The following is a 14965-nucleotide window of genomic DNA, read 5'->3' as shown; positions in this document are numbered from 1 at the left end:
ACCTCGTGATACCTGCACATGTGCAGTGCACCCTTGTATGTACGGAGGCTGCAACGCGATTGCTGTCTTCACCAGTGTTCCCTGATACCTTCATGAAGGACTCAAGCATGAAACATTGGTTATGTGTCCTTGTCTTTGCTATATAAAGTACACTGTTTGGTCTGTTGAGTTTCTCTAGCATTGTGCTTTTACTTCAACCACAGTGTCTTCAGACTTTCGTGTTTTACTTCCCCTTATATGTTATTAGCTTCAATGGGTCTTTATAGTAGTGTTTTTTTTTAATTCTTAGGGCACTTTAGAATTTTTTTTCTTATATTCCTTAGTAAATTTAATTATGGCTATGATATTTTTGACCTATAAATTGTGGCCTTCCATAGAATTGGAAACTTTATCAAGCAATCCTTTTTAATAACATCTTGTACTCATATAGCAGCTTCACTGCAATAAAATCTTAATCTGGTCACTGTTCCATATTCTATTTTCCAGAGTACAACCTCCATTAGGTATGCACTCATATTTTTTTTATTTCTTTTAATCTTCCCTCTTACTGTAAGGGGCGTGGGCAAAAATGAATATTGACCCTTTATCTGCCTAATGGCAGGCAGAATACATGTTCTGTATTATTTCATGACAATAAAGGAATCTTAAACTCGTTCCTCCCTGTCCCTCTTATAATCTTTCTTTGGCTTGGCTTCGCGGATAAAGATTTATGGAGGGGTATGTCCATGTCTGCTGCAGGCTCGTTGGTGACTGACAAGTCGATGCGGGACAGGCAGGCACGGTTGCAGCAGTTGCAAGGCAAAATTGGTTGGTTGGGGTTGGGTGTTGGGTTTTTCCTCCTTTGTCTTTTGTCAGTGAGGTGGGCCCTGCGGTCTTCTTCAAAGGAGGTTGCAGCCCGCCAAAATGTGAGGCGCCAAGATGCACGGTTTGAGGCGATATCAGCCCACTGGCGGTGGTCAATGTGGCAGGCACCAAGAGATTTCTTTAAGCAGTCCTTGTACCTCTTCTTTGGTGCACCTCTGTCACGGTGGCCAGTGGAGAGCTCGCCATATAACACGATCTTGGGAAGGCGATGGTCCTCCATTCTGGAGACGTGACCCACCCAGCGCAGTTGGGTCTTCAGCAGAGTGGATTCGATGCTTGCGGATTCTGCCAGCTCGAGTACTTCGATGTTGGTGTTGAAGTCATTCCAATGAATGTTGAGGATGGAGCAGACACAGCGCTGATGGAAGCGTTCTAGAAGCCGTAAGTGATGCCGGTAGAGGACCCATGATTCAGAGCCAAACAGGAGCATGGGTATGACAACAGCTCTGTACACGCTGATCTTTGTGTGTTTCTTCAGGTGATTGTTTTTCCAGACTCTTTTGTGTAGTCTTCCAAAGGCGCTATTTGCCTTGACGAGTCTGTTGTCTATCCCTTTGTCGATCCTTGCATCCGATGAAATGTTGCAGCCGAGGTAGGTAAACTGGTTGACTGTTTTGAGCTTTGTGTGCCCGATGGAGATGTGGGGGGACTGGTAGTCATGGTGGGGAGCTGGCTGATGGAGGACCTCAGTTTTCTTCAGGCTGACTTCCAGGCCAAACATTTTGGCAGTTTCCGCAAAACAGGACGTCATGCACTGGAGAGCTGGCTCTGAATGGGCAACTAAAGCGGCATCATCTGCAAAGAGTAGTTCACGGACAAGTTGCTCTTGTGCCTTGGTGTGAGCTTGCCTTGGTGTGAGACTGCCATCCGTGCGGTACCGGATGTAAACAGCGTCTTCATTGTTGAGGTCTTTCATGGCTTGTTTCAGCATCATGCTGAAGAAGATAGTAAAGAGGGTTGGTGCGAGGACGCAGCCTTGCTTCACGCAGTTGTCAATGGAGAAAGGTTCGGAGAGCTCATTTCTGTATCTGACCCGACCTTGTTGGTTTTCATGCAGTTGGATAACCATGTTGAGGAACTTGGGGGGGCATCCGAGGCGCTCTAGTATTTGCCAAAGCCCTTTTCTGCTTTTATAATACATAGATCATAAAGACTGGTTGAAGGGCTCAGGCTCAAAACGTCAACTGCTTATTGCTTTCCATGGATGCTGCAAGAGCTGCTGAGTTCTTCTCCTGAGCACAGTAAATCCCCATTATCCAGCACCTACAGGGGTCGCAGATGCTGGAAATGTGAATTTCCCATTGACTGAGACTCACTCTTCCAATGCCTAACTAAGACACCTGCATTAAGAATACACCATTTAAAAGACCAAAGACAGGGTCAAATGTAAAGTAATTTGGAAAAAGAAAATCAGTACTGTAGTCTTTAATTATGTAAAGTTCACTTTAATCTAGTAATTCCTGTAACATACAAAATTTAAATATGAACCTCGGTCACTGGCGCTGGAACAGTGTTGCACTAGCCACTATGCCAACCAGGCCCTCAGCGCAACCCGACTCACCTCCATGCCAGTGTTCTGGTCAGGCCCTGGGAGCAACCTGACTCACTTCCATGGCAGTGTCCCAGTCAGGGCCTCGGTGCAACCCAACTCACCTCCATGCCAATGTCTGAGTTAGGCCCTCATTGTAACCCAATGCACCTCCATGCCAGTGTCCCACTCAGGTCCTCAGTGCAACCCTTGGCACACCTTCCTTTATATTTGAACTCCATTCGCAAATGCTGTGACAGAAATACACTAACTACTACATTAATTAACCTCCCCTCCCCCAAGTTTACAGATAAAGCCTTACTAATGTACTTAATAATATACTAATAAAGACAAAAACTCTTATCAGGCAGGGATAGGGAGACATTTTGGGAGTCACCCCAGCGGCAAGCGGCATCAACCAGCTCTTCATCCCGATCGCCGTTATTTTATTCAGACACAGCTTTATTGAATGTTTGCTTTCAAGTGGTTGTGTGTTGCTGCTAAGAATGTTTACTTTAATTTAATTTTTTTCTTGTTTATCGTTTAATTATTTACTTATTTACCTTTTTTTTTCTTGCAGTTTGTTTGAGTTTCCAATTGATTTAATGGGGATTTTACTGTATTATTCAATATCAGAAATGTGCTCAGTTCTGGTTCAAGCTCACTTGAATATAACTTTCACATGGCTTCTTTACTTTTCAGTTCCGTAGTTCTAAAAATAAAATTCCGAGTTTGGTTTGTATTTTATCACCTTATTAAACTGAGGTCCTCCATCAGCCAGCTCCCCACCATGACTACCAGCCCCCCCACATCTCCATCGGGCACACAAAACTCAAAACGGTCAACCAGTTTACCTATCTCGGCTGCACCATTTCATCAGATGCAAGGATCGACAATGAGATAGACAACAGACTCGCCAAGGCAAATAGCGCCTTTGGAAGACTACACAAAAGAGTCTGGAAAAACAACCAACTGAAAAACCTCACAAAGATAAGCGTATACAGAGCAGTTGTCATACCCACACTCCTGTTCGGCTCCGAATCATGGGTCCTCTACCGGCACCACCTACGGCTCCTAGAACGCTTCCACCAGCGTTGTCTCCGCTCCATCCTCAACATCCATTGGAGCGCTTTCATCCCTAACGTCGAAGTACTCGAGATGGCAGAGGTCGACAGCATCGAGTCCACGCTGCTGAAGATCCAGCTGCGCTGGGTGGGTCACGTCTCCAGAATGGAGGACCATCGCCTTCCCAAGATCGTGTTATATGGCGAGCGTGACAGAGGTGCACCAAAGAAAAGTTACAAGGACTGCCTAAAGAAATCTCTTGGTGCCTGCCACATTGACCACTGCCAGTGGGCTGATAACGCCTCAAACCGTGCATCTTGGCGCCTCACAGTTTGGCGGGCAGCAACCTCCTTTGAAGAAGACCGCAGAGCCCACCTCACTGACAAAAGGCAAAGGAGGAAAAACCCAACACCCAACCCCAACCAACCAATTTTCCCCTGCAACCGCTGCAACCGTGTCTGCCTGTCCCGCATCGGACTTGTCAGCCACAAACGAGCCTGCAGCTGACGTGGACTTTTTACCCCCTCCATAAATCTTCGTCCGCGAAGCCAAGCCAAAGAAAAAAAGAAACAGCTTCACAAATTTTTATGACTTGTATTCTTTTTATGGTCAAGAGGTGGGTATTGCTAGCATGGCATGTATTTATTTTCCATTCTTATTCCCATTGAATGTAATTAAGAGCGTAGATAATTATCAACGACATTGTTTGGGACTGCAATCATAATAGGGCCAAATTAGTCAAGGATAGAAGATTTTCCTCCCATGAGCAAAACAGGTGGGTTTTTATGATAACCTTGCAGTTTCATGGTCATCTATACTGGCACTGGCTATTTAAATTAACTGAATTTAAATCTTCAAGCTGGTCTACTGGGATTTGAAGCCAAATTTCCAGATTATTTGCATTGTCGTGTGAATTATCAGCTGATTTTCTCTCTGCGCATCTATTTTCATATCTGTACACATAAATACCTTTGTTTTTCCACCCTTGTTTCTCATCTAACACGTGACTATCTGAACAAAATGCGCAGTTTGTCCTTATGATGTTAAATTGGTAATTATATGCCCATTCTATCAGACTACTTGTTTGCCAATAACCTAACTGCATTTCACTGTATTTTTCTTTCTATTAGTGTTCTAAAATTAATTGCATCTATTACGTTTATATTGCCCAGGGGTAAATCAGAAATTAGTCCTAACATTGGGTGTTAATAGGCATTGAGGTAATGGGAATAGTTAGAGGATGTGACATCTACTGAAAATGGGCTCAGCCCACTACGTTCCTCTGGAGAGGAGCATCTCCATGGATGATCTGCAGCTGTGGCCTTTAATTTTAAAAGTCGACAGATTTCATGCATTGACTTTGAAAAATCTTTCCTTTCATGGAAGGTATCAATAGATGGGATGGAATTTGATTCTGCAGCAAATTCACTACACAAATATAACCCAGAATTAGACAGCAACCTTGCTTTGATTAGTTTGGAATGCAGAATTCCAATTCCATGGTAGACATTGAGGGATGAGGCAATGAACCCTGAGAGATAGTTACCCATGAAATCTAAAGTGCATCTTTATATGACCCATCACATCAATTTGTTGAAGCACTGATCATCGTACCAGTAAAAATGTGTCTCTGGATATAAACTGCATGGTGCTCTTATCTCTTGCAATAGCTCTACATGCAAGCATTTAGCCTTTCCACTCAGTGCAAGACCACATTACACTCCAAACTGATAAGGAATGGTTTCAGAGTAGAATCTAGAAGTCAGTGTCTCTCAGAAACAACTACAAGACAAGACTACATAAGTGCCAGACCCCATTTATACCACATGATTATTCAAACTATTCTCATGATGCAAGTTCTTATATTCCACCTGGGAAAAGTATTAGGGCAGGAGTAATGTTCTCCAAAGCACAGAATCTGATATTCTTACTGAGCCGAGCTGTTTTTGAAATGCTTGTTGGAATTGTCTACTAGCGCACTCTGTTCAAGAGACAGTATGGAATAGACACCAAATACTGGCCTCATCATGTGAATGAGTAAATGGAAAACAAAATGGGACAAAAGGAATCAAAGGAGGCAGGGTAAGTGGAATCACAGAGGAGAAAGTCATTGAAAAATAAGTGATATTTGTTGACCATGGATCTTCAAGCAATAATGTTGTATAAAATTTGTTCCAAAGTTTTTCAATTAGAGACATGTCAAAGCCTCTATATTAATTTCAGAAGAAAGTCCTGATAATTCCACTCCTGCTCTTGTTAACCTATTGTGAAAAATTCCAGGTGATTGCAAAGAAAAGTAATCATGTAGCTTTCTGAAATACAATGACATAAAGATTGCCCTTAATTTAAACTAAGAAATGATGCAGATGACAAACAAATTTAATGCAATTCCTTACAATTCGCAAACATCATTGTTTAAGTTATCTGTAATTAAATGTTGGTGGCAATATTTAATTCAGCACCTGTTTCGAGATAGAAATTTAGAACTATTCTAAATGCATATCTTGCTATACACAAAATATTATCGCAAGAAAGGGAGGAGGACAGTGTTGAAAAACAATGCCTTAACACTATATTAAAATTTCATTGGATCAATTTCAGGAAAGAACTGAGCAAATGGATGAACAAGGAGGAAAGGAGAAATTTAGCATTTAAATTTCATGGGTAGAAAAACCTTATCATAATATACAGGTAGAAAAAATAAACACTAGGAACAGAGTTATTGCTACTAATCTTCCCTTCGATGCAGTCTAAACTCTTCAATTTTGTTCACATTTTCAACTTTTCAAAACTTGAGCAAATGTACAACATGGTACAATGTTGAGCGCTGTAAACATGGCTGTTGTGGATGAGAATTCTGAAGGTTATAAGCATGAGGTTATTGTGAATGGTGATTTATGAAGATGCTAATTTGTTACCTACCGAGTTGATAGCTCTGCTACAATGTACAGAAATAATATGTTCAAGTCATTACTGAAGAGCAACATGGAACAACTTTGTAAATGTACACCAGTCAGAGAACTTGATGAACAGTTATTTGTTCCTGTGTGGTATTAGGGGTTGAAGATAAAATTACACAGATGTCACTTCCACAAATGCAAATTTGTCAGCATTCCGTCTGCATGGAAAAAATAGTTTCTTTAACATCTAACATTCACACTGGTAAACCTTTTACCTCCTCAGGGTTTCTGGAGTTATTCTAAAAATGCCTTTATTTTTAATTAAATTACAGTATTGTCACAAGGGAGCATTTTTTTTTTAAATTGTTAGAACTTTATAATCTTGTGGCATGGGTGGAAATATTTCCGATTACTAACTATAGTTTCATTTCTTCTGTGCAAATGGAAATGGACAAGAAAAATAGTGGAACCAGTTGTCATAGAGAAGGGATTTATCTTTCACCAGCTTTATTCATTTCTGCTGATGGTTTGTGAGCTTTTGGTTCAATGTTCAGCGAACTTCATTGTTTCATAGCTTTATCAACATGTCAATAATTCTCAAAATGATTGATAGAGGGTTTGCACTTGCACCACCTCCCACTTCCAAGGAAGTCATCAATAGCAGAAACAAATTGCGCAAATGTTGGTGAAGATTTCACAAGCCATAGCACAAAACTGTTGTTCATATGCATTCTAAATCTATTTCAGATGGACTACACAGAAGAAAACATTCCAGTGTAGTTTAAAACAAGTGTCCCTTTGTTGATTGAAGTAACAAATGATTGCCTTGCAACAACGGCAGACAAAGGGAATTGACCGACAGATATTGAATCAGTGGAGAGTGAGCTGCAGTGTTGTGCCACCTGGTGCAAGGACACCTCCACCAAGGAACAGTGGGAATGGCCTTCTGTGCACTTTTTTCTTTCTTTGGCTTGGCTTCGCGGACGAAGATTTATGGAGGGGGTAAATGTCCACGTCAGCTGCAGGCTCGTTTGTGGCTGACAAGTCCGATGCGGGACAGGCAGACACGGTTGCAGCGGTTGCAGGGGAAAATTGGTTGGTTGGGGTTGGGTGTTTGAAGTACAAATTAAATGATGTATAACAATTGCATACCATTCATTCATCCACTGGAATTCAAGTTTCAGTTTATTTGTCACAAAATGCAAAGTGCAGTGAAAACAATACTGGAGAAACTCAAAGTTGGTGTACTTTATGTAGTCATGATAAAGATACATAACCAATGTTTTGGGCTAAAGCTCTTCATCAAGGTATGAACAAAATGGTAGAGGGAAGGGGCAGGGGGAGAAGCATTGACCCATAAGCAGGAGGTAATAGGTGGATAAAGGAGGGAGGGCCCACCAGCAAGCAGGGGGAGGAGGGGTGGCTCTGTGAATAGAGAAGGTAGGGAGTGAAGAAAAAGGGAAAGGGAAGGGAGGGAGAACAGAGAGTAGGCTAGCAGAAACTGGAGAAAACAGTGTTAATGCCATCTGGTTGGAGAGTGCACAGACAGAAAATCAAGTGCTTTTCCTGCAAATGTATGAGTGGCATTGGTGGGATAGTACATGAGGTCATGGGCAGACATGTGAGCATGGGAGTGAGGAGCGGAATTGAACTGGTTGGCCACTGGGAGATCACTGTCACAGATGCGGTCAGAGCAAAGGTGCTCAGCGAAGTGATCTCCCAGTTGGTGCCCAGTCTCTCCGACATAGAGAAGATCACAAAGGGAGGACTGGATGCAGTAGATCACTCTCATGGATGCACAAGTGAAATGTTGCTTTTCTTGAAAGGTCTGTTTGGGGCCCTGATTAGTAGTTGGGGAGGAGGTGTGAGTGCAAGTGTGGCACTTCCTGTGACCACAGAGGAAGCAGTCAGGGGGGTGATTGGTGGGGAGGGATGAGTGGACAAGAGAGTCATGGAGGGAGTGAAGGGGAAAATGTGTCTAGTAGTAGGTGGCGGAAATTACAGAGGATAATGTGTTGGATGCTGAGGCTAGTGGCGTGGTAGGTGAGGATGAAGGGAATTCTATGGTTACATCTGGGGGCAGAGGATGCCAGGGCAAATGAGAGGGAAATAGAGGTGACGTGGGTAAGGCCTGAGTTTATGGTGGTGGAGGGGGAAGCCATGTTTGTGGAAGAAGGTGGACATTTCAGCTGATCTGACTGGAAGACATAATCTTGGGAACAGATGCAGCAGAGATGGAGAAATTGCAAGAAGGGAATAAAATCCTTGCAGGGGATTGGGTGTGAAGAAGAGTAATCGAGGTAGTTGGTAGGTTTGTAAAAAGTATCTGTGGAAAGCTTATCTCCCGAGATAGAGACAGAGATCAAGATTGGGGAGAGTATTGCAGGTTAATTTGAGATTGTGGCAGAAGTTGGCAGTGAATTGAATGAAATTGACGAGCTCTTCACGGGCACTCCCCAACCAGATGGGGATAGCCTACTCTCTGTTTTACTTTCGCTTTCCTTTTGTCTTCTTTCCTCCAGCTAACCCTCTCCATCCCTCCTCCCCCTGTTTGCTGCTGTGCCCTCCCCCCTTATCTATCTATTACCTCCTACCCCTGGGCCTGTGTTCCTCCACCCACCCCTCCCCTCTATCACTTTGTTCGGGCACCTGCCGACATTTTGTCATACCTTGATGAAGGGCTCAATTCTGAAACATTGGTTATGTATCTTTATCTTTGCTGCATCAAGTACATTGTTTGACCAACTGAGATTCTCCAGCATTGTGTTTTTATTTCAATCATGGCATTGCAGACTTTTGTGTTTTACCACCAAGGGCAGTGAGAAGGGTTCTTCGGCAAACAGACTAGCAAGTTATCTCAAACATTCATACAGTTGTGAAAAGAGCACAATTTATAGAGTATTAAAATTTAAAAAAAAGAAAATCAATGAGTAACAAGCATGAATGCACTGTTAAAGTGTTCATTCTGGATTGCAGGAATAAACCTGTCTTGAAGTCTGTTGGTACACTCTTTCTTACTCTTAAGCCTTCTCCCTGATGGGAGGAGGGTTATGAGAGTGTGTCCAGGGTGAGATGGGTCTTTAACTCTGTGGACTGCCTTCCCTAGCTAGTGGAAAATGTAGATGAAGTCCATACAGTTTGTGTTATGTTCTGAGCTTTGCTCACAACCTTCTGTAGCTTCTTCCAATCTAGAGCAGAACAGCTCCCACATCACGTTGTGATGCATCCGACATGTGTGCTTATTTTTGTACATCTTCAGTCAGGAAATAATTATTCATGAATGTCTGTATTAATGGCAACATAGTTGTGCAGACAGGCTGTTGGATAGTGGATTGAAGATGTGCTAGAAGTGATGGCATGGATTTGTCAAATAGCATTGATAATATTAATCTATTGAATAGGAAATTAAAAAAAGCATACTGTTGAGATTCCATGATTATTCCATATTTTGAGATAAATGCATGACTTCATAAGACTGACCTGCCTCATAGACAGGTTAGAAAATTGAGAGGTAAGTGACAAATGCAATTCAAAGTCATTTGAGGCAATTTTAACGGAGTTTTGATCAAAAAAGACATCAAAGATAACAGATATGTGGAAAAATAAGTCAAATGAAGCATAATCATAAAACTGGAATTCTGGGTATTTGTTTTGTGGGCAGCCAATATAACAGCAAGCCAATTATCTTAATATCATGTGACGTTTATTCGGAAACTGATAAATTCTTTAGATGACCTTAAGAATGTCCAAGGCTCCAAACCAGTGGTTCTCAACCTTTCTTTCCACTCACATACCACCTTAAGTAATCCCTTACTAACCACAAAGCACCAATGGCAGTGGTTTTCAACCTTTTTCTTTCCAGTCACATACCACTTTATGTATTCCCTATACCATCGGTGCTCCGTGATTAGTAAGGGATGGCTTAAGGTGGTATGAGGGTGGAGAGAAAAAGGTTGAGAACCACTGTTTTAATCGTACCTAAGTGACTCGTTATGTGCACGGTTTCATAACTCCAAAGGAAATGGGCCAATGACAATTTTTCTCAAGCAGAACATTTCAGTAACAATTGGGTCGAGAGCAGTGATTCTCAACCCTCCCTCCCACTCACATACCACCTTAAGCAATCCCTTACTAATCACAGAGCACCGATGGCATAGGGATGACTTAAAGTGGTATGTGAGTGGAAAGTAAAAGTTAAGAACCACAGACCTATGTCATAGGATCCCATTGATGCTCTGAGGTTAGTAGGTGTTCTAAACAATAGTAAACACTTTGTTGCAGAACACTGCCCATCAGATCCAATGATAGCGCTGACACTCTCCCAGGTAAGTTGCAAGCAGTACTGAGGGAACATGAGCCCAAAATACTGTTTAGGCCCTGTGGCATGGATTTGATCACAAATGTTTGTTTAGATGAAGCTCCATCTCTCTGATCAGGTGGATTAAAGGATCTCATGCCACAAAATGAATATTAAAGAGATGTTCCCTACTGTCCTGGCTGATAACAATCTTTAATCATCATGACAAGAAATTTCTATTTGTCTGGCTGCTGTTTGTGGGGCCTTGCTGTGCAGAAATTAGCTAGTTTCCCTCAAGAACAATCTGACTGCACTTCAAGAATAATTCATTGACTGAGCCCAGAATATGCAAACCACCTGTCAAAATTACTTGAAGCCATACATTCCATCTTATTTGGTGATGAAATTGTAGTGAAACTCATGATTTGGAATTAACAGTGTTAAATGTTTCCCCAGATGCAGGGCCTGAAATAAACAGGTAAAGAACCTCTACTGCTTGGTATAGCAGAATGAATTGATAGCTTTGAAGATTATTTTTATACTTACTGTTAAAAATTGTTCAAATTGACATTTTTTTTAAAAAGTAATGTACTGTAACTTTATTTTACTGGAAATGTCTGTTTAAACTGAATATTTCCTTTATAGATGTTTCAAAGCAAGTCTCTGCCTCTTTCCACACCAATCGAAAGAACAGGCAGCTTGTGAGCATATCACACCCATCATATACCTCCTATCGTCTTGTGAAATCTAACATGCAGGTTGCTCAGACAAGCCATATTGATTGAAGCATTATTCTTCAACTTGATTTTTTATTAGTCATTTTATTTTCTAATAGCCACAGTATCAATTAAATGATTTACAATTAATTATATATTCCAGGTGAGCTTGTGTGACCGATGAGCTTCCTTTGATGAGTAGCCTGAGTTGTTTTGCTGTCACCCATCAAGCATAACTGGTTCCTTTCGTTGATTATTAATACAAGAGCAATCTCAGCTCCCCCACCCCTCCCCCCCATCCCCATCCCTGATTATGATGCAATGTGTGGCTTGTCCATGTGTGGTGTCCCCATTCAGTCACACAGGACGAGCCAATGGTTGTACTCCCTTTGTTGGTGGTCAGGTATTGTTACATCATTGGTGACTCATTCTGGGATTGTTCAGAATTAGTCAGCTGGTAATGTAGGACTGCTTTGAAACTACGGGATTGTGAGACCCTTGTCCCTGTAACAAGACATGCATGAAAAAAAAATCATGGTCCAGTGAAATGGCTGGTTACAGGGATAAGGGTCTCTTGTCACCAGCCATTTGACTGGAGCAAATTATTTTCCATGTTTTTCATTTTATAAGTAGAACTTAGAATGAATTGCTACATTGGAAGAGCCATTGTGTTTCTTTTTCCTCATTCTTTCTCTGTTTAATAGGGCTTGTATAGAGGGGAGGGGGTGGAGGGAAGGGTTTCTTGATGTTTTACATTTGGTATGATTGTTGATTGTTAAATATATTTAAAATTATAAATAAAATATTACCAAAAAATAAAGAGCCAATAAATTTCTTCATGGATCTTTGAAAAGAACTGTGCTGTGATGTTAGAATATGGCTTAATCAGGACCAAAACAATATTGGGTGTCATTCTAGCTGTTGGAATGTTCAACTCCTTAATTTTCAATAGGATTTCTGGTAGCAGCAGTGTGAAACCATCCATCACCACCCCCCCCCCCCCCGCCACTTTTAATTGTGCCAGTACCAAAAATTCAAACTTTCAAGTCTTTTTTAATGAGCTGACAATAGCAGTTTTTATGTACTCACAGAATGGCCATTTCCCTGAAATTGAACTGTTAAAAGCCCAGCACTCAAACTGCATTCTTTGTCTTCATGAAGATTACGCCTGAGGTGAGGTGCATGACTTGAACCAACAAATCCTTACTGACCAACAAGCCATTTACACTCATGCCATGTTATTCTCCTCTCATTCACATTGACTCCTCCCAGTTCTACCCCTCAGGTACATATTGGGGTCTCTGTGCAGCAGCCAGTTAACCTACCAACCAACATTGTGGGAAGAAGCTGGTGCATCAAATGGAGAATATGCAAATGCCACACAGAGGTCAGGAATGAACTCAGATTACAGGAGATGTGAAGCAACAGTTCTTCTAGGTGCATCATTTGCTGCACGCAACCAAATTATTTATCCACTCAAATACCAGCTCTTAATCAAATGATCAGCATATCCAAAATTAAACCTTCTTTTACTGAGACTCCAGCAAAGACAGGTGTATTCAGTACTTAAGTCCTGCATCTGGCCACCACATATTGATTAATTCCTCTTTTGGTTTTTGATCAACCCAACCTTGCCTCTAACAACCATTTTACATATTAGAATAATATTTTTGGATTTCTTTTTTTTAATTTCCACTAGTCTCGTCTCCTGCTCTCTCTTTGCTTCTCTTATTTCCTTTCTTACATCCTCTCTGGGCTTTCTTTGATTAGTCCAGTTCTCACTTATATTAACAACCTGCCACCTGTTCTGTGTTCTTCTTTTCTGCTCAGTTTTACTCTCTTTTTTGATCATTAATCTAAAAGATCAGAAGCTGAAATATTTCTTCTTATAGGCCTCTCACTGCTTTGATTCTGAGTTACCTGGGCCAGATTTAGTCTCATTCCACTGAGTGGTTTATAACCTTTTATAAATTTTATGAAATTAGGATCACTGTTCCCTTAATATTCCCCACTGATACTTGTTCTACAAGGTCAGGCTCATTTTCATGAACCATTTTCTACTGGGGCTAGAAACAAGGTTACCATGATACAATTCAGAAATTACTATTTTCCAAATCCATACTGCTCAAACTTCCTGTTTTTCCCTTATATAATTATGTCCCATTTGTCCATCAAGGTTCCACACTATTGGTTCTCTGTATTTTTTTCTCTGCAAAGTAGCACCTCAGTATGTTTTTCACTTGGTGAATGCCTGTGGAATTGCATCACTATTGTTTTTCAATTTAAAGTGGATGGATTTTTTTTTTGCATTTATTTATCCTCCTTAATCAATACTGCAATACTCTACTGTGGCCTCTTGCACAAATAAAATATCTAATGGGAGTTCTCCTCATCATCAGCCCAGTTATGCCCATCTGACCCCACAGGCACCTTTCTATCCCTCTCCTATCATTAGAGCATCTATTCACTGTGCAGAAACATATCACAGGAGCTGGACCTGTGCTGCTTGCATTGTTATACCCCTTCAAGATTCATTTGCTCAGGTCATCATTGTTAGGTAATTTGATGGCTGCTACAATATCGAACAAAAAACACGGAGCAGAATTGCACAGAAATGGATCCTTCAGCTCACAATGCCTATGCCAATCACAATTCCAATTTAATCTAATCCCATCTGCATGCAGATGGTCCATATTCCTCCATTCCCTATAGGTTTGTGTGTCTATCTGAATGCTCCTTTAGTATTGCTATGATATTTGTTTACACTGCTCACCCTGGCAATACATTTCAGACACTGTGTAAATCAATCAAACTTTCCCCCTCGCTTAAAGGTATGACTGTAGCATACATGCTACGAGAGCATGGAGAAAAATGACACGCACACCAAAGCCTTTGAAATGAGACTGGTTTATTGCACTAGCCTTTGTGCTTATATGCGCCTCGGGCACTGATGTCAGGGCCCCGCGTCATTGGAACGCCGGCCTGTTATTGGCTGGCATTTCCACCACAGTTCCCCATCTTCCCGCCGTGTGGGAAGTCACTTGGGCTGATGGCCGGTGTCACCCCCAGGTATGCTCAGTCACCACGTTCATCGGCCATTTTGTGGACATGTCCATGTCTCCGTGCATGTGCAGCTACTTGACTAATAATTTGCCATTTCCATCCTGGAATAAAGAGCCTGACTATCTACCCTAAATATGCCTGTCATCATTTTATAAATTTCTAACAAGTTGCTCTTTATCCTCCAATGCTTCAGAGAAAACAATCCAAATGTGTCCAACATCTCCTTATTGCAAATACTTTCCAATCCAGACAGCATTCTAATGGACTTCTCCCAAACTTCCACATTCTTCCTGTAATGTAGCAACAACTGCACACAATAATCTGAATATGACCTAAGCTTTATACAGTTGCAATATCACTTCCACACTTTTACACTCAACTTCCTAAAGGCAAGTCAGCCACAGACCTCCATTACCACTGTCACCTTGTGTTGATATTTTCATAGAGCTATGGACTTTACAAATCTATTTCTACATCAATGTTCTTAAGGGTCCTGCCATTCACTGAGTTCTTCCTTCTTACCCTCCCAAAG

The sequence above is a fragment of the Narcine bancroftii genome, chromosome 3 (genome assembly GCF_036971445.1).
Source record: "Narcine bancroftii isolate sNarBan1 chromosome 3, sNarBan1.hap1, whole genome shotgun sequence".
In the NCBI taxonomy this organism is placed as follows: Eukaryota; Metazoa; Chordata; class Chondrichthyes; order Torpediniformes; family Narcinidae; genus Narcine; species Narcine bancroftii.
Note: the sequence above shows the minus strand (reverse complement) of the source record.